Below are 21,421 nucleotides of genomic sequence, written 5' to 3'. Positions count from 1 at the left end.
GGAAGTTTATGTCGAGAAATAATGTCAATGAAATCTTATGTCCGGTTATCACACCTCCAGATGAATTAGAGGGCAGTTGATTTGTCTAATTACGTGAACGGCATCGCCGAATTGAAGATATCAGCAGATTGATAATCAGCTCTAAACCCCGTGGTATCTCGGAAATATTAGCAGAAAGTTAAACATCGTGAAACATAGGGCAGGATTATATGAATAATACGCATTCTTCAAGTAAAGTTTCCGGAATGCATGAACGGCAGTATATCTGCGACAGAATGTTACTGAGGGCCATGAAATACGTAAATAATAAGTTTATATGAGAGGGCCATACCTTGTACATCTAGTCTCGCACGATCCGGCGATCGAGATGAAGAAAGGAAACTGTCGATTACTAACCTAAATACGAGGCGGCAATTATTAAATAAGTTCCTTTACTAATACAGCTGATTTGTACGAGATCGTCTTACATTATGTGTCAAATGTTTCCAATTGTCAGAAACATATGGGAGCTAAAAGCTGAGAAGAATTCTGAAAGGCAAACCGTCTGCAATTATTATGTTGTAGTAGAATCTGTTTTGTCTCTGAAGAAGTTGATACACTCTCAATCTGCATCTCAAAAAGATCGGAAGCAAGAATTCTTAGGGAAAGATTGTATTGAAAGGAGTTACTAAAGAGATATTGGCATATTATAAACATACAATATTGTAAAACAAGATATCTTGTTATTGAATGAAAAGGCAAGTGTATCGCTTGAACTGTTAAAATTGTATTAAGGTGTATGACCTTGTTCTAATTGATATCTCTGAGTTTCAGGTAACATGGAACCGTCAGCAGTTATTTATTCAGATACAATGTGTGCACGTATCATCATGAACAACTAAAATAGAGGGACCTCAAAGGATCTGATCTGAAATGTGATGGACAATACTTGATAATGTTATTGAGTGAGAGCTGAACTCGGAAGGTGACACCGTCGTGGAGCAACAACCCAGGATGAGTACTTGAATATCTTATATATATTCCGCCACGTAATTGCTTATTGTAGTTGTAGAGTAGTATTTATTTTGTTGTCAATTTTGACATGAACAATTTTAACTTGAAAGCGACCGTTATTTGTTGGACATTGCGTTGTTATATTTATGATCGTTACGTCTAGTGTGGTGAGCCAGACTACGTTGTGATAATATGCGATAGTTGTGTAAGATTTCTTTAATGTTTGCTAGCAAGATTTTACGAAAGTTTCTTCGACATGGATGTTATTGGTACCGTAATGGTGTTATGGTAATGAACGTTGATTTTAACATGTAGCTCAGAATACCTCGGAGGAGCTCGGTATTTTGCGACGTGCGATTCTGTGGTCTTCAAAATGTTATGTGCTTGTGTGGAAATACAGTGTTTGATAATAGAAGTGTGATACTATTGTGGTGATATGGAGTTAATGCGGCAACGTATTTAGTAATTTTACGTAATTGCCTGAATAGATTGTTCTTTAGTATTGTGAATTCGCTGTGCATGACGAGTTGTGCGATGTAATAAGGTGTTAGTTGCGGTAGGATCTTTGAAAATATTTACGTGGATAGAGTGATGTGATGATTATAGACGTGTCATTAGGATTGCGAATTTTATGACGATGTTATGTGAAGGTCCTGATGATGGTATTGACGGTAGGAACTATGTTGGTCATGCGTGAATTTTTGATATTGTCGTGATGAATAATTTATTTAGGTACGAGGCCGTATTTTAGAATAATATTATAGGATGTTGCACTCACGAACACTAGTAGTTGGTCGTCACATTTATCCTATTTAAATACAAGATTGACCAGAGCGCACGATTTCTAAAGGGATGTTTAGGATCTTCGCAAGATAATCGGTAACGAAAAGATATTAAGGTCATGTCGTAAAGGAAATATGATCTTCTATGGTAAGTAAACCATTTCTTTGCTAGTTGGATTTTGTAGATCATTTGAGTTGACGCCTAGTGCTAATGTAGTATTCCAGGTCAAACGTCGCAGTGGTATCCGGAGGCGCAGAATCAACGTAGTTAGACAAGGTTATTGTAGACGTTGCAATGTCTCTTGATGTCTTTTATTTAGGTGCGGTCACCGATGGACGTACGAGAAGATCGAGTCTGTCTTTTAAATGCATGAGTTTGATGGATGTTACATTATGTTGTGATCCTGTGTCTTTCAAGCATTTCTATTGCAATTATGGTGATTTTATGAAGTTAGAATAACGGTAATTTTCAAGTTGCTAGATAGACAGATACTGACATATAGTGCGATGATTTTAAAGGAGAAATGACGGAATATTATGAGATATTTGGGTAGGAAATAACATTCTGAAGTGGACGATTCTATGATGCCCAGTGATTTATTTTTTGAAAAATGCGAGGTTGATAACTGATATCTCACTGTAAGCCTTCAGCAGAGGGACACTTTGTCTTTTTTTTTTCGATTTACGATGTTATAATTTATTTGTAACAAGAGCCTGAAGTTAGGTGTTTATTTTCAAGTTAACAGAATATTTTCCTTCCTATATTCGTTTGTGTTGCCGATAATTTGTTCTTAATGTAATTGATACATCTGAAGTTATTTTAAAGTCATTAAACGGGAGATCCTTCCATAAATAAAATATTTTACGGAGTTATCATTTAAAGTAGCGAAGGAACATTAGGATAGTTATTTAATTTAGTATAAGATTAAATGTTGGTCAATGTGTCTCGTCGAATATGCCAATATCTTCGATCTCTTAATACTCTATGGTGGAATATTCACGTAATTTAGGCAGAAAATGATGATTACATTCTACGTTTAAAGCCACGATGATAACAGTCCACTTAATCAATCTGTGACCCAACTCGTCGGACTTGCACGTCCCTTGAGTGGAGCCTTCATGGATCTCCGACTGCATTGCTTCGCCGCGGCTTAACCCAACACTGAGATACAGAAGTAAAATATACAAAATGGTCACAGGGACTGCTGTCAGGGCACAATATTCATCTGTGCAAGTGTTATAGTGTGTTTTTAAAGTTGTTTTAAAGTCATATTTCATATTCATCCATGCAGGTGTTATAATGTATTTTAAAGTTGTTTTAAGGTTTTATTGTGTTTGCTCGATTTGACTTTCTGTACCTCATGTGAACGATATGTGATTCTTTCACGTTAATAAACATCTTTGTATTGAATAGGAGGAACCCTCTTAATTTCAAATATTGTAATCCCACTTCAATACGGATCACGAAATTTCTAAATATTAATAAATAAATCTTCGGACGTTGTTGATTGAGAATCAGGTACGTAGAATTACAGTAGAGTTGTTAACTCCAAGTGGTTGTGTGATAAGGTCAAAAGGCGCTTGAAGCATCAGTATAGAGGTGTTATGTCTCCTAGAATAATCTTTGTAGTAGATTGTAGTCGTGAGCTGTTTAGTGTAGATTCAATAAATAGGGTGTTCAATAAAGCCTTAGATGTGGAAGAATTGCAATGTAGTGCGTGTTGAAAACTGAAATGTGTAAGAAAATAAATGTAAGTTTTGAAACATAGAGAACATTCTATTAATGAGTGGAAGTTTAATAACGCTTACCCCTAGTGTTGACAGAGAGGTGACTCGCCTTGTTGGTTGTTTGAGACGATCTGGCAGTTGTTATTCTACTGCTACGTGTATTGTAGGGGTGTGTCTGTGAAGGCGGAGAATGAGTCAGGAGAGGGGAGGTATGCGGAGCATTGAGGACATTAGGAGTAGGCGGAGGGGGTGTGGCGTGAATCGGTGACTTGGGAGTGGCTACTATTGCATTAGGGAAATTGCTGACGTGTTTATAATTAAATATTTTCATGAAATTATTTGTATTTATGTTGAAGGCTGTGAGTAATTTAGGGATTTGTTCAATTAATGGGCTATTTGTGTCAAGAACATTGTTTAGATTACTATTAATGTTATAATGCTGGTCTGGAAAAATGTAAGCGTTTTCAAACTCTGTCATCAGTTTACTCTTGTTGACGTGTTTTATAATATGAAGGTCTTGTACAATCCAAATATATGTCAGATCATTATGACTATGTTTCGTTCTACAAATAACCAACTTGTACTTTTTTAGACAAACACTAGTATTCATTCCTTGTACATATAATACTATGACAAATTCATTATTGAATTATAGTTTCATTTTAAACATCGCTTTCTCATTAGACTAGATTTTTATGACTGTTTTATCTTGTATTAAGAATATATTATACTTTAATGAGAAACCCAGTTCAGGGCCCTGACTTAGCTTTAGATTAAGTATGGCTGAAGATACTTACAAAGCCTAAGCAAAACATGCCCATTTTAATATATATGTAATATTTGTATCTTAACCCTTTCGCACTCAGCGCGCCGATCTATCGGCGCGAGAGGTTATGGCGAAAACGCTCACGGCGCCGATACATCGGCTCTGTCTTATTTACGGATTTTGGTCATTTGCGTAGCTGTTAAATCGTAACAGTTGATTGTGACGTTACCTTAAAGCGTTGAATTTGCATTTAACTCAACAGATATATCCACCAGCCCTACAAAATATTTTTATTTTCGACAAATGAAATCTGTTGACCGTGAATGTTTATGTTGTGGTTATTTGAAGTTGTTATTGCGTGGATCTGTTTTGATTGGCTTATGAATACAACAAGTTGATCTTGCTATGAGTTTTGTTTATAGTTTATTTTGTTTCTTCGGTATATCGTGTGTTCGATGTACTTCGTAAACTACAATTTTACTCCTTTTCATAACTCCGTTGTTGCACGTGCTTGCGTCATCTTTTTATCGTAATGGCTAGGCCATATTCAAGGCCGAATGAGGCCGATATCCTTGAATTTTCAGATGATTTAGACAGTAGTAATGACCTTCTTTTGCCGAAAGTGATTCCTGTTATGTGGGAAGTGACACGGTCATAACTGCCCACCGTGCATCGGACCGCGAGGACCTGACATCGATGACCGTTACATGTACACTGAATAACTTTGTGCAATGCTCCATGAGTGAATTGCAGCACACACATCATATTGATATCAAATTATTCAGAATGAAATGTTCTTTCATTCAAGTCTAAGAGTAAAGAAGGAAGACGCAACGATGTCTAATTTGTCTGTAATTGAAAACAATAATTAATGTTTAAAAATTTATTTTCAAAATTTAATAATTTTTTGGGGCTTAACCAATAACAATACGTCCAAAGTATATTCATTTCTGAAATGCTCATAGTTTCCTGTATTAGTGTGATTAATTTTATTTTAATGTGTGTTAAACTCTTTACGTGTTGAATTTTTGTAACTTGCTTTGGAAAATCACAAAAATTAGTCTGAGTGTCTTCGAGCAAACACCTATATATAGGCTGAGTGCCAAAAGGTTAAACTTAAAGATTGTAAAGTATTGAAATGGTAGTTTTTTTATAAAATTGTTTGAAACTTTTACATTCTGTACTCCAATACGGCTATCATAATGAGACTCATAACATGTGACATACCACTTAATCGAGCAGCTCGTCTCCTTTCTCCCAAGTCTTTCCAGCCCAAACTTTGCAACATTTTTGTAACGCTACTCTTTTGTTGGAAATCGCCCCGAACAAATCTAGCTACTTTTCTTTGGATTTTTTCCAGTTCTTGAATCAAGTAATCCTGGTGAGGGTCCCATACACTGGAACCATACTCTAGTTGGGGTCTTACCAGAGACTTATATGCCCTCTCCTTTACATTCTTACTACAACTCCTAAATACCGTCATAACCATGTGCAGAGATCTGTACCCTTTATTAACATTCATATTTCTGTGATTACCCCAATGAAGGTCTTTTCGTATATAAACACCTGGGTACTTACAATGATCCCCAAAAGGAACTTTCACCCCATCAACACAGTAATTAAAACTGAGAGGACTTTTCCTATTTGTGAAACTCACAACCTGACTCTTAACCCCGTTTATCATCATACCATTGCCCACCGTCCATCTCACAACACTATCGAGGTCAACCTGCAGCCACTTAGGAAAACATAAAGGTCCAGTAATACTGCTTTGAGGAATTCCGCTCTTAATTACTACAAGGTCAGATAAAGCTTCGCCTACTCTAATTCTCTGAGTTCTTTCTAGAAATATAGCCACCCATTCAGTCACTCTTTTTTCTATTCCAATAGCACTCATTTTTGCCAGGAGTATCTGTGATCCACCCTATCAAATGCCTTAGATAGGTCAATCGCAGTGCAGTCCATTTGGCCTCCCGAATCCAGGATATCTGCTATATCTTGCTGAAATCCTACAAGCTGAGCTTCAGTGGAATAACCTTTCCTAAACCCAAACTGCCTTCTGTCAAACCAGTTATTAATTTTGCAAACATGTCTAATATAATCAGGAAGAATGCTTTTTCAAAGCTTACATGCAATGCATGTCAAACTGACTGGCCTGTAATTTTCAGCTTTATGTCTATCACCCTTTCCTTTATACACAGGGGCTACTATAGCAACTCTCCATTCATTTGGTATAGCTTCTTCAACTAAACAATAATCAAATATTTCAGATATGGTACTCTATCCCAACACATTGCCTTTAGTATATCCCCAGAAATCTTATCAATTCCAGCTGCTTTTCTAGTTTTTAACTTTTGTATCTTACTGTAAATGTCATTGTTATCATAGGTAAATTTTAATACTTCTTTAGTATTACTCACCTCCCCTATCTGTACATTATCCTTGTAACCAACAATCTTTACATACTGCTGACTGAATACTTCTGCCTTTTGAAGATCCTCGCATACACACTCCCCTTGTTCATTAATGATTCCTGGAATGTCCTTTGAACCTGTTTCTTCCTTAAAGTACCTATACATACCCTTCCATTTTTCAATAAAATTTGTATGACCACCAGTTATGCTTGCCATCATGTGATCCTTAGCTGACTTCTTTGCTAGATTCAATTTCCTAGTAAATTCCTTTAATTTCTCCTTACTTCCATAACCATTTCTAACTCTATTTCATTCCAACCTGCAACTCTTTCTTAGTCTCTTTACTTCTCTGTTATAATATTGTGGACCTTTACCGTTCCTTACCACCTTTAAAGGTAGAAACCTATTTTCACATTCCTCAGCAATTGCTTTCAACACATCCCAGAGTCTGTTTACATTTTTATTTACCATTTTCCAGCAACCATAGGTACTTTTTAAAAACTCTCTCATGCCTGTTTTATCAGCCATATGGTACTGCCCAATAGTCCTAATTTTAATACCTTCCTTTCTTTCACATTTATTTTTAACTACGACAAAAACAGCATAGTGATCACTAATACCATCTATTACTTCGGTTTCTCTATAGAGCTCATCTGGTTTTATCGGCACCACATTCAAAATATTCTTCCCTCTAGTTGGTTCCATCACTTTGTGAATCAGCTGCACTTCTCATATTAACTTATTTGCCATTTGTTGTTCATGCTTCCTGTCATTCGCATTACCTTCCAGTTGACATTTGGTAAATTGAGATCACCTGCTACTATCACATTCCTTTCCATATCATTTCCAACATAGCTGATTATCTTATCAAATAATTCTGAATCAGCGTCAGCGCTACCCTTTCCCTGTCTGTACACTCCAAAGATATCAAGTTGCCTATTATCTTCAGAGATGAGCCTTACACCCAGAATTTCATGTTTTTCATCCTTAACATTTTCGTAGCTTACAAATTCTTTTTCACCAGAATGAATATCTCCCTCCTACCATTCCTATCCTATCTCTACGATACACACTCCAGTTCCATGAAAATATTTCTGCATCCATTATATCATTTCTCAGCCATGATTCAACTCTTACTATATTATCTGGTAAGTACATATCTATTAAATTACTTAATTCAATTCCTTTGTTTACAATGCTTCTACAGTTGAGCACTAACATTTTTATGCCATCCCTACTTGATTTCCAGTTCCCTGTTTGCTTAACACCGCTCCCAAGGCCACCCCATTTCCCTGAATGTACCTGCCTATAACCCTTCTAAACAAGTTTCGTAACTTACATGTACCCCTGCAGTTTAAGTGAAGTCCATCTGAGCGCAGATCCCTGTCTCCTACCCACCCATTAGGATCTAAAAATGTCATTTCCAGTTTCCCACATACCCACTCCATAGTCTCATTTAAATCTCCAATCACCTTCCAGTCAGAATCCCTCCTACACAGTATTCCGCTGATAACAATCTCCGCTTCCTTAAACTTCATCTGTGGTGCATTTACCAGATCCCACACATCCCCAACTATGTTGGTACTCATACCTGCTTGCCTTACGTTGTTAATACCAACGTGAAACACTACCACCTTCTCCTTTCCCTCTTCCTTCTCTTCTATTTTCCTCAACATCTGCCTCAACCTTATTCCTGGATAACACTCTACCCTGGTTCTCTTTCCTCCACACACTTTCTCCACATGTCTAACAGTGAAATCCCCCATGACCAGAGCCTCAACCCTACCCACCTCAGCCGGGCTGAGTGGCTCAGACGGTTAAGGCGCTGGCCTTCTAACCCCAACTTGACAGGTTCGATCCTGGCTCAGTCCGGTGGTATTTGAAGGTGCTCAAATACGTCAGCCTCGTGTCGGTAGATTTACTGTCACATAAAAGAACCCCTGCGAGACTAAATTCCGGCACCTCGGCATCTATGAAGACTGTAAGAGTAGTTAGTGGGACATAAAGCAAATAACATTATTATTATCTACCCACCTCATTTGATCCCCTCCCCTCCTGGTCAGCCCTATCATTCCTGATAGCTGCAGAAGCTACTTCCTCCTCCCTTTTCTCCCTCCCACGACCCTGTTCCACCTGTCTTTCCCTTTCCACTACACTACATTTCCCTTTCCTACCTTTTCCCTTCCTCCTACTTCCACACATCTCAGCAACAGTTCCCTGTTCCTTATCTTCCGTCGGTTGTTCTACCTGCAGTGACTCGTACCTATTTCTGCTACAACACTTTCAGGAGTTTTCAGTGGAATACAGTTACCAGGTGTGTCGGATAAGAATTTAACGAGCGACAAGGAACATATTTTGTCAAGTGGAATTAACTTTCTGAAAGACTCATTTCTTCAAAATGAAAATATTCAAAGTGCCACTGGTGTTTTTGACACATATTCCTGGCCATCAGGAAAACAATTGGAAAATCATGGCAACAGTGAAATACAGCTTCTTGCCACTCAATTTTCAAAACACTTTCAAATTGAGAACAAAGTAGAAGACATACTGAGCGAGTGGTATGAGTTCAAAGTAGTCGGGAAGGTCTTCCACTGAGTGAGCTACTTGAAAAGTCGCAGATTTCAGATTTTAGGTAAGCTCCTCAGGATAGTGGCAACAATTCCTGTATCAAACTCATCATGTGAGAGAGGGTTCAGCACAATGAATATTATTAAACACAAACTGCGAAGCAAGTTTGCCGTGAAGAACTTAAGTGATCTCTTGATGATATCTTTTGAATGGACCATCTTTAAAGGACTTTGATGCAACAAAATGTAATGATCTTTGGTATTTTGGTGGGAAATCAAACAGGCGCATGTAGTGTAATTTCAAAAGACGCTGACCGTGAAGGTGATTGGTGACTATCTGGGTTAGTATTTCTGAAAATATAAATTGTTTCCATTCTTATATGAATTAATAGACTAGACTACTTAGGGACACATTTCAAAAACAATACATAGCTTTATCCTAGTCTAACCTGTGGTTTTTATGTTTATTTGCAAAAAAAATGTGCTGGCTCCTGATAAAAAGGGGCTGGCTACTGGATTATTTCTAATTTTTGTTACCCCTGATTATTATTATTCATTTTGTCATGAAATCAATTATTGAATGACTTTGTGTATATATTGTAGAATGATACCAGTTGTTTTGTTTTGAAGTTACATTACACAGGAACAAAGGTTGGGTAAGAAGGGAGCCAGTTTTAAGTGCTCCCTTCCCCCTTCCATGAAAAGGAAAACATGCCTTCAATCTGAAGAGTATGTGTCAGCGGCAGCAGAAGCACCTACTTCGAAACCTGCGCACTTTCCTCGTAGGAGAACTCCCTGCCTCCGAAAAGTGTCAAAGCCCTCCAGCACCCTCAACCTCTCTAAAACTTACTCTGGTGATGAGGTGATATATATTGAGGATTCATCTCCATCCTCAGATGGAGGGATTAGTGCTTAGGTTAGAAATTGAATCGCCGCTTGTAACCTGAAACAAAACAATAAATTTCACACTATGGCACTGTTCCTGTGGAATAGCAACGGTTATAACAGGCATCGTATTGAGCTGCACCAGTTAATCGGTCAGTTTGTGGCAAGTATAGTCAGTATTCAGAAAACTAATCTCAGACCAGTGTAACATCTGCACTCCTACCTGAGCTAACATTTAATACTGAAATATTAAAAATTATGATTCGAACATGAAAACGTATATCACCAGGGGGTGTATCATAGGCTGACAAAATCTAGACTTGTATCTCACCTTTATATCTGTGAATCCCTTCAAAATCATAGCAAGGTTTAAAAATGATTGATTATATATATATATCGGTGGCGGTGACTGCTACTACTCGTTTCCGAGAATACGTTTTTCTTCTGCAATTCTTCTTAAAGTCTGTTGGCTCTGTGAAGATAATTATAATCTATTAACTTCATTGTCCGTATTGAACGTTAAAGTATTCGCAAATATAAAGACAGGAATTTTACACCTAATCAATACATTGATTCTATTATAAAGTACGTAAAACATTCTAATATGTCAGTACCTGTTTCGACCCCGTTAGTGGGTCATCTTCAGCTGAAGAACCTATCATCTTAATAATAACAACTTATAATGGTAAAACACAGCTTGTCCTAATTATGAATGACTCCTGCTAACTTAAGGTGAAGTGTTGTGGTAATAAAATATGATTGGAATACTGGTTTTTAAAAGTCTGCAAAGTTCACAAGTTCGTTTTGAGGCTGATCTTGATGTTCACTCATTTAAACCAGTGTTGCGTTGTTGACACACTTATTTAAAAACGTTTCAATGTTAAGCTGGTAAAATATTACTATATTAATTGCGAATGACTAATGTTAAAATAATGATAAGTTATGATAATAAAATGTGCTTGAAGGAGTAACTTTGACAGTCTAGAAAGTTCACCAGTCCGTTAAAATGCTTAACATACCATGATTCGAACATGACAACGTATATCACCAGGGGGTGTATCATAGGCTGACGAAATCTAGACTTGTATCTAGACCTGTATATCTATGAATCCCTTCAAGATCATAGCAAGGTTTTAAGAATAACTTTTTTACATATATCGGCATATATAGAGATACATAAACAGAGCATTTAACATACCATTATCTCATGAAGATCTAAGAAAAAAGGAATTAAACCTAATCCACCAAATAGCTAAGCAAAATGGATATAATAAAGACATGATTAAAAAATTATCCAAAAAAATTAAACACCAGCCGAAATCAAAACTAATCAAAGAAAGACTATGTGATTTTTACCTTTAGCAATGCCAATATTCACCCCCATAACTAACATCTTTAAAAGACGAATTTTAAGAATAGCCTATAAAACCTCGCGTGATAATGCCACAATCCAGCACAACACTAAATCTGTTAATGAAAATAACAAGTACAGTCATTCAGGTGTATACTGAATAAAATGTAATAATTGCAAAAGCCAGTTATATCAGGCGTACTGGCAGGAGCTTTTTTATCCGATATAGGGCCGGTTCTACCATCTGCTGGTAAAGTGGCTGGCAGCTGCCCGGGAGGTAAACTACCTGCAGGTGTAAATCGGCTGGTACTTTGGTTTGCGTCCAACCACCTCCGCGCAAGCACTAGGTAGCTACCCGGAGCTAGACACCGATATACGAAGTTGGCTAGACTGATTTTCAGCGATTTCTCGCTTTCGAGTGTGGTGCTATCTATCGTCAGATGCATGAAACCCATTTCGATTGTCTTATTTCTCTGTGCTTGCGTCTGCTGATTATCACCAAAAAGCCTAATAAAGGAAGTCTTAAGAGTTATGGACAACGATTCATGGCAAGCTTTCGTGATTATAATCTATGATCTTCAATATCAATACCTAATTGGGATTAAAATCTCGAGATTACATTTTCTAACGCCAGTTATAACCTGTCATGTAAGGCAGCGTTTTTGAAAAGTATTCTCGTAGTAGATTGGTCAAGTCGCTCGCTCCGTAACAGAAGGTACGCAGGTTTTCATCGTATTTCTAATTTACATTTTAAAATGCATTTTCGTTCCCTGCCGTTGTTCTTAACTCTCTTTTACGCGCTTCCATATACGTATATATACACACACATCTTCTTTACGGACTTATTGCCTTTGAACATTCTATCTGCAGGCTTCTGTCAATTGATTAAGTATCTCCGCGATGCTCTGTTTGCAACTAGTTCTTGACCTCGTTTATTTCCAGATGCTTCCATTTATTGATAAAGCATTTCATTTTAATTTTTAACTTTATGATGATAAAGTAGGAAGGTACTGTAAATGTAAAGAACTAATCGGGATAAATATCCATTCATAGGAAGAGGAATTCGGGAATGGAATAGTTTCCAATTTCTTCGAAATAATTTACAAGACTATGTAAACAACTAGTAGGGAATCTGCTACCTGGGCGACAGTCCTATGTGCTATTAATCATAACATCACTTGCTATAAGTAGCATACATATAAAGCAATTTTCCTAATAGACATAATATTGTTATCAGAACGTACGAAAAGAGGCATACAGATTAACACAACGCTAATAATGGAAATAAAAAAGATTCGTCATAATAAAGACTCGAACCTGCACACTTCGTATTACGAAGCGAGCGTGTTAACCATTACGCTAGGAAAATGCTTGAGTTAAGTGGGATACATACAGTAATATATATCTCGTGTCCGAAAACTGAAAAAGTAGAAAATTAAAGCCTATTTGAAATGATTTCCAAGTAGATTTTGATTATATATCCTTTTAGAGTTTCTTTACGAAAGCTTGACGTATAAAATGTGTTCCCTGCACTACCGATGCGAGAGGCTGGTGTGACCGTTGCAACTAAAGGGAAGCATTAATGTTCAAAATCCTGCAATACAATATCGATCACTGTTACAGTATACTGCTTTTTTCAGTATACTAAGCTAATTTGAGTTGCATATCACCAGAAATACAGCTAATAATGTTCAGCTCTCAGAACTTTGCCCGGCAGGTAAAGTCTTATCGGGCCCTCGAAGTGGCCGAGAAATTACGCGCCGGGTAACGACGATTTATGCTGCCGATAGCGCTACCTGGGAGTGGTCGGACGGAAACATCCTTTTACGCGGAGTGCAAATTACGCGCTACTTTACCAGTAGGTGGTAGAACCGGCCCATAATTAACATGTTTATGCTATAAAACACAACTTTTTCTCATCTATAGGACAAAACATAGAAGATTATAATCATAAATTTTCCAGTATTGAATACGACGTGGAAATACTAAACATAAACTCCAAGGGCGGCTCAGTATATTCGAAGAATTCTAAATCAGTATGGATCAGTATGCTAATCCAAATTTTAATCTGAATGAGATTACAGAAAAAGCAAACATCCTTTTTAATGCTGCCATCCCACCTTTAAAAAACATTTATTTAAAGAGAGTCAACAAACAAAAGCGAAAACGCACAAATGAACCTCCAATAGACACGCTCCACCCCACCCCAACTCCTCCCCAAGTCGTCTCCTTGGCCCCACTACTTCCCCCCTCCAATGCTGCAATAGCTAGTCCTCGGCGCACACGAATCAATGCATGGCATGCTCCCGACTAGCGCACTAAGACAGGCTAAGCCAACAGTAAGTAACACACACATTGATTTTTAAAATACGCTCCATAGACATTCTCTATTAGTAAAATTCTTTTCTCTTTTTCCACCAGATCTTTTGACACAATACAACGAACGCGAGTATGAAGAAGGGATCTTTTGCACGTTAGTTAACAAAACTTTAAAGCCCAACGAATTGACTCTGAGATGTGCTTATGAAGACGTTATACAACCTCATCAACATACATCATCATACAATAATAAATCTCCTACTGATGCAGAATTTATAAATACAGCACAACGTAACTTAGCAATAAAGGATTTTATATTTTAAAATAGGTGTATAACGTTGAAACAATGGATTGAATGAGCGAGAATATGTACAAACATCAAGACCAGTGTTTTAATGGACTGGTAAACTTTCTAGACTGTCAGAGTTACTCCTTCAAGCACGTTTTATTATCAAAACATATCATTATTTTAACATTAGTCATTCGCAATTAACATAGTAATATTTTACCAGCTCAACACTGAAACGTTTTCAAATAAGTGTGTCAACAACGCAACACTGGTTTAAATGAGTGTACATCAAGATCAGCATCAAAACGAACTTGTGAACATTGCAGAATTTTAAAAACATTTTTCCACTCATACTTTATTACCACAATACTTCACCTTAAGTTAGCATGAGTCATTCATAATTAGGACAAGCTGTGTTTTAGCATTACAAGTTGTTATTATTAAGACGATAGGTTCTTTAGCTGAAGATGACCCACTAAAGGGGTCGAAACCGGTACTGACATATTAGCATGTTTTAAGTACTTGTACTAAGTACTCTGTGGAGATATCGCTGATGACTGATCAAGCCAATCTTTGCATGAAACATGCGACCACACAGGTTACATCTAAAGTTGGGTGGAGGACGCGGTTGAATCTGACTTGGTTTCTGCTTTTGATGTATTTAAGTTTCTTGTCTGCGACGAACCTACTCAAACAGTGAGACGCTTTCTGCAGTAGCTTTGCGCCAAAGAACACGGTTTTGTGTAGTTGTTGCCCAGGTGCTGGCATTTATGTTGGTGCTATTCATAGTCTTCATGAGCTGGTCGTTATAGCGTTTCAAAGGAGTACCTTGAGGCCTTTTGCCACAACCAATCTCACCACAGAGAAGTTGTTTAGGCAGCCTGCTATCATTCATACCCTTGATGTGACCAACCTATCTAAGCCGATGAGTGATGATGAAGACTTCTATATTGTTCATATGCGCCTTGTCCAGAACTGCCACATTGCATATATAGTAATTTCATTTGATGTTCATGATGGATCTAAGTTTCTGCTGATAGAAGCATTCCAGTTTCTCTATGTCACGACATTAAAGTGTCCAGGTTTCACATCCACATAGTAATGTTGTTATGACTCCAGCTAGGTACACCATTAGTTTGGTATATATTTTGAGATCCTTATTCAAGAAAATTCAGTGGAAGAGGTGGCCGTAAGATGCATGGGCAGAGCACATTCTATTTTCAACATCCATTTCCGAGTTGCAGCGTGTAGTTAGAGTACTACCAAGGTAGGTGAATTGGTCTACCTGTTCAAGAGGTGTTCCTGCTATGATGACATTTAATTGAGGACAGTATCACCTGGTGCTGGCTGTGCAAGTACCTTAATCTTATGGGTGTTGACGGTCAGACCAAATCGTTCTTAAGATTCATTAAAACAGTTTATGGATGTTTGAAGCTCCTCATTTGTATGGGAAGGTGTTGCATTGTCATCAGCATATTGAAGCCCCATTATGTGAGTATTATGAATCAAGATGGAGCCTGGTTTGGTTGAACCGTCCACCATCATACGAAACTTAATTTCCACTCCTGCATGGTTGATAGTAGAAGTCTTGTGAAGCATGGCTGCCAAGTACAGGATGAAAAGGGTGGGGAAAAGCATGCAGCCTTGCTTAAGCCCTTTTGTGATAGAAAATTCTTCTGATAGCTCATTCAGGTGAAGAACTCATCCAAACATTCCATTATGAAGAGCCTGGTTTAAGCCTACAATTACAAGATATTAGAATCATTCCGTATTGCGGTTTTCACTTTACAAAGGTGAAAAATGAGAGTATCCTCTCATACTCTCATTTTTCACCTTTGTAAAGTTAAGCCTACAAAACGGTCAGGACAGCCAAAGCGCCGTAATACCATCCACATAGCTCCTCTAGGAACAGAATCAAAGGCCTTTTCCAGATCGTAAAATACTAAAAGAAGCAGGATTTGTTGTTCTCTGCATTTCTCTTGGATTTGTCTAGTACAAAAGATCATGACAATGGTACCTCTTGAGACACGAAACCCACATTGAGACTCAGGGATTACAATTTCACTGGGCAAGTTGACCATGCAGTTAGGGGCGTGCAGCTGTGAGCTTGCATCCGGGAGGCAGTGGGTTCAAACCCCACTGTTGGCAGCCCTGAAGATGGTTTTCCGTGGTTTTCCATTTTTACACCAGGCAAATTGTGTGGCTGTACCTTAATTAAGGCCACAGCTGCTTCCTTTCCACTCCTAGGCCTTTCCTATCCCATCGTTGCCATAAGACCTATCTCTGCCGGTGCGATGTAAAACAATTTTTTTTTTAACGTACCATTTCAGAGACAGTCTGAAGATGGTCCAATAGAATCCTTGCCATAACTTTTCCTGCTGAGGATAGTAGGGAAATGCCACAATAATTGCCACAGATACCTCGATCACCCTTCTTGATAATGGTTACTATGGTGGCATTTTTCATGTCGGGAGGCACCTTCTGTGTTTCCCAAATTACAAGAATTAGTGAGAAAATTCTGGTCTTCAAAGATAGTCCTCCACTTTGAATACGTTCCAGAGGGATGTTACCTGGTCCAGAAGATTTTCTTGGCTTCGTACTTTTGAGAGCTTTGGTGAATTCGTGGAAGATTGGTTGGACTGCCATCCACAGTTGCAGAGGATGTCGTGGCACATGTTGGAGGAAGTCTTCAGTAGCAGTTGAGCATTGATTTAAAAGTAGGCTGAAGTGTTCTTTCCAGCATCTTAATATGTCTTGAATGTCTGTAAGGATGGTGTTATTGTCATCGGCTTTCAGCGCACCTGATGAAGAGCGAGAGGTCCCAAAAAGTTCCTTTAGTTTGTCGTAGAAATTCTGAAGGTCTTTGGTATTGGACAAATTCTGGAGTTCCTTGGCTTTCTGCTGCCAGCATATGTTTTTTCATCTGTCTTATATCAGCCTGACATTTAATCTTAAGCTCTTGGAAATGTGCTTTTTTTCACTACAGAGGAAGGGTCTTGTGTAAAGGATAAGTAGGTTCCCCATTTTTTTTTTTTTTTTTTACTAATTAATTTCAAAATGTTTTCATTATTATCATCAAACCAGTCATTTCTCTTTCTTTTCTTGTAGCCAGTTGTTTGTTCTGCCAAATTTTTTACAATAGTTTGAAGTGTGGCACATTCCAGCTCTACATCCTTGGTATTGATTGGATTGGAAGTCAGTTGTTCTGTTATGGCATTTTGGAATTGTTTAGTAACAGTTTCATTTTGAAGTTTGGAGGTATTAAATTTCTTCCTTGAAGGGATTTTGAAACTAGTATGTGGTTTCTGGTGCACCAGAATTCTGAGTCAGCTGATAAGAAGTCTATGATCCATCCAACAGTCATCGATGTTTCTAGCTGTCTTTGTGATGAAGACGTCTTTCTTGTGGCGTTGTTGAGTTATGACATAATCAGTGAGGTGCCAGTATTTTGTACGTGGATGCATCCATGTAGTCTTGTATCTGGTTGGTAAACGGAATTGTGTGTTGTTGATGAAGAGTTCATGCTCAGCTCAGAGGCCGAGAAGAAGTAATCCATTTGCATTACAGTTTCCTACACATTGATTGCCCGTGACATTACACCATAGCCAATTATCTCTAGCATTGAAGTCACCAAGGAATAATAATTTATCCATGGTGGGCACTTTGGAAGGTATTTTATTCAGTTGATGATCGAATTGATTCTTAGAATTTTCAGAGCTGTCCAAAGTAAGCAGAGATGAGAGTGATGAATTTATCTTCAGAGGGTGGTAGGCGGAGGGTCGTCTTTCATTAACTGCAGTAGAACTTAACCTAAGCATGTTTACCAGTTTAGTTTTCACTGCAAATCCAACACCATGAATTCGATGTTCACCTTCATTTTTCCCTTTCCAGAAGATGGTATAACCTGAACTAGATTCAGCAAGTTTTACCTCCTTCAGCAATCTAGTTTCACTTAATGCGGCAGCGTCGAAGTTTAGCCTTGCTAGCTTGTGTGTGACAAGAGCCGTTCGTCTTTCAGGTCTGGTATTACTGTCTAGTAACATTCTGATATTCCACAATCCTATAAGCAAAGTTCTCTCATGTTTACAACCGCCAAACTGGGGTGTTCCTCTGGGTATGGTTTCCCAGCCAGGATCTGAGTGTGGCTACCGATGTTTAGCCCACATTTTCTAGGGCCTTCCCCATTTGGGGTGGGCAGCAGTGATCTTAAATAGGCCTGCCCAGACACAGATACAGGACCGGATCCCTGAGTAGCCACTAAGTCTCAGGAAGGCAACCATCACACATCTTCCACCGATGTGCAAGTGCAGACTAGAAGCTCCCGGTTCCACCCTAAATCTCCTTCCACCATCCTCATCCCATCAACGTTGGACTTTGTAGGAGTAGCAGGAGAAAATGCCACAAGCATGACTTTGTTTAAAGTGGACCTCAACTTGCAGGAAGGAGGCCCACACACTATGATTTCAGAGCCTTTCACCACAGCACATGTAGTATGAGACAGCCAGTAGCAAGCTCCAAAACTGCAACGGACTGCCGCAGACTCCAAAGTAGTAGAATAGCGTCTTTATAGCCAGTCTGTCTTGCTTTATCCTCTTCCGCCTCCACAGCCATTGGGAAAAATTGGAAATGGATCCTCTTCTGCCTGTTTTAACGGCACATTACCCTCTGTTAGGGCCCTCCATCATTTATGTTCCTGGAATGAGGGTGTCCCAGTATTTTAAAGCCCCCAGGAATATATAACTCACATTAATATATTATTTAATATCTTAAAACAATCAATGCACTCATATTCTACTACACATACCTTTTGTCTTCTGAAAAATATTTACAAGTTCTTATTTTATAAGAAGAAACTGTTTGCATGTAGTTTTTATTTAACTTTGAAGAACCACTGGCTGATTATTCTCACGTGCCATTATGTAAATGTCTTCAACCTTGAACACTCACAGACAATCCACTGCACCCTCAGTGATACTACATTGTAGCTTTATTTAACCTTGAAGAACTGCTGGCTGAATATTCTCACGTGCCTTTATGTAAATGTCTTCAACTTTGAACACACAGACGATCTGCTGCACCCTCAGTGATACAACTGCCCTTAATATCCAGACAATATTGTTATAACGTTCATTTACCTCTTTAACGTTATCCTCTGCCGTAACAAGTCCTGCTTGCACTCCTTTGTTACTAAAAGTTATTTTCTTGGGAATATTCTTTCGCTTATAAAAACTTTTTTTCAGGTAAGCCGCACTCCCTAGTTGACTCTACTTATAATCTGTACTATCCTCTTCCATTGCAAGTAAAAACATCACAGCAATCTGAAATACGATGATATTCTAGTGCCTATTACTTCTTCTTTGTAATAAATAATACACACTAGTATCTTACGTAAATTTCGTTCTTCAAATTCAAACCATCTTCAGAGCTGCCGACAGTGGGATTCTAACCCACTATCTCCCGGATGCAAGCTCACAGCCGCATGCCTCTAACCGCACAGCCAACTCGCCCGGTCTAATATGGATTAGCAATTATGAATGTATTCTTCAAGTACAAGGATATTCACCACTTTACATGGTGGAGGCACCATTCCATAATAGACTATATCATAATCTACTTTAAATTCATGATATCTGTTAGGAATGTGCAGGTATTCCAGGGATTTTTTGATGATACAGACCACTATCTAATCTGTAGTGAATTATCTCCAGGCATAGGATAGAGAAAATGAGATATGTCTGTAGACGAATAAGGGTAAAAAATCTCTAGGACAAGGAAATAATAAGGATATAATTAGTGAAAAGTTCCAAACAAGAGACAGTAAGCAGGTTCAGGATATAGAAAGAGAATGGGTGGCATATAGTGATGTTGTAGAAGAAAGAGCAAGGGAATGCCTAGGAACAGCTGTGTGTAATGATAAGAAACATCTTGGTGGATTAATGAAGTAAGAACAACTTGTACCTAAAGGTAAGGCATATCAGAAATTGCTCCAAATGGTCGTACGTAGGTGAAAGAAACAGAGTGAAAATTTCTTTGTTGAATGCAAGAAAAAGTCGTGGGAAGATTTGAGTAATAACCTGGAAAGGGTAGGTCAAGCAGCAGGGAAACCTTTCTGGATAGTAATAAAGAATATTAGAAAGGGAAGGAAAGAGAAAATGAATACACTCGGCATCTTGAATCCTGATCCCGTATTAAACCAGAGAAACAATCTTCCTGATACAAGTAAAATTTGCATTGTACTCCATGACAGAGAGTTTGTTAAGTAGTGCATATTACCTGAAAAGAGACTGGGGAGTAGAGCTGTATAAGGAATATATGCCTGTCAACTAGTGGGTAAAGTACCCAATGTCTTATATGCAGCAAAGGGCACAAGGCAATGAAAATGACAACTAATTTTTTCTCAGTTAGAAGTATTTCCAGTAGATCTCAAGATGGGGCAAAGAGAGTGAAACACTGGGCCACATCTTGGGAAACTGCCCTTATGGTGATACACCTGCTATTGTGAGATAAGATAATTCATTGCCGAACAGCTTCATGGAAGGGGTTTTACTGTTTGTGGAGTGGTTCATGGTGTATTAAAACAAATGGTAGTAGCAGAAGAATCAGCATGATAGCCTTAAAACATTACAGGAAGAAAATTGATATAATCGATCCCTCGGCCAGTATGTAGCATCTTACTGGCCAGCCTGAGGAGAATCCCTTTTGTTCCCTGTGTCAGAGGAAACTTTGTTTGAATGTACAACGTGCCTGTCCTCATGCTGCATGGTGTGTGTCAACATTTCTATGGGAGACATAAATCATCACTTTGGACTGACCAGCCAAAAGTCCCGACCTAAACGCCATCGAGGATGTGTGGGACCAGCTCAGGTGTCAAATCCGTTGACGGGACCCTGTACCACAAAATTATCTCACCACCTTGTTTGTTATCATGCCTAACAGGATACAAGCTGTTATTGCTTCAAATGGTGGCATTACCTATTGTTGAGTGTCCAGGGCCATTTTCAAGTAGTGGTGCAGTTTGCTAGTGGCCAGAGGTGTGTTAAAGTGGCATTGTAGAATAATTCAAATGCTTTTCAAAGGAGCAGTTTGAGACTTCTTTTCACTCCTGTTTTACATATCCTTTTCTTGGTTAATTATGAATTTTATTTAAATAAGAATATAATAAGAGGTGTCTCAGGAATTCATGAAGATATTTTTCATTCCAATACCATTTTAGTACATTCAATTTGTATTTTTCCAAAATATCCTAGTGGTTTTTATCTGTTTTAGTTTTTCAGTGTATTTACAGACTCTTTATGATTGTGTGTACCATTTAATAATTTATTGGTGC

At 38.2% G+C, this 21,421-nt stretch overlaps 1 protein-coding gene across 3 annotated transcripts in view; it reads left to right on the top strand.

Moving 5' to 3' along the window:
• The window catches only part of Ctl1 (choline transporter-like protein 1), a 290,689-nt gene that overhangs the window by 249,305 nt on the left and 19,963 nt on the right, over nt 1-21,421 (top strand). The window lies entirely within an intron of this gene.

This window comes from Anabrus simplex, chromosome 1 (genome assembly GCF_040414725.1).
Source record: "Anabrus simplex isolate iqAnaSimp1 chromosome 1, ASM4041472v1, whole genome shotgun sequence".
Lineage (NCBI taxonomy): Eukaryota > Metazoa > Arthropoda > Insecta > Orthoptera > Tettigoniidae > Anabrus > Anabrus simplex.
This window is presented reverse-complemented; position numbering and strand designations above follow the sequence as displayed.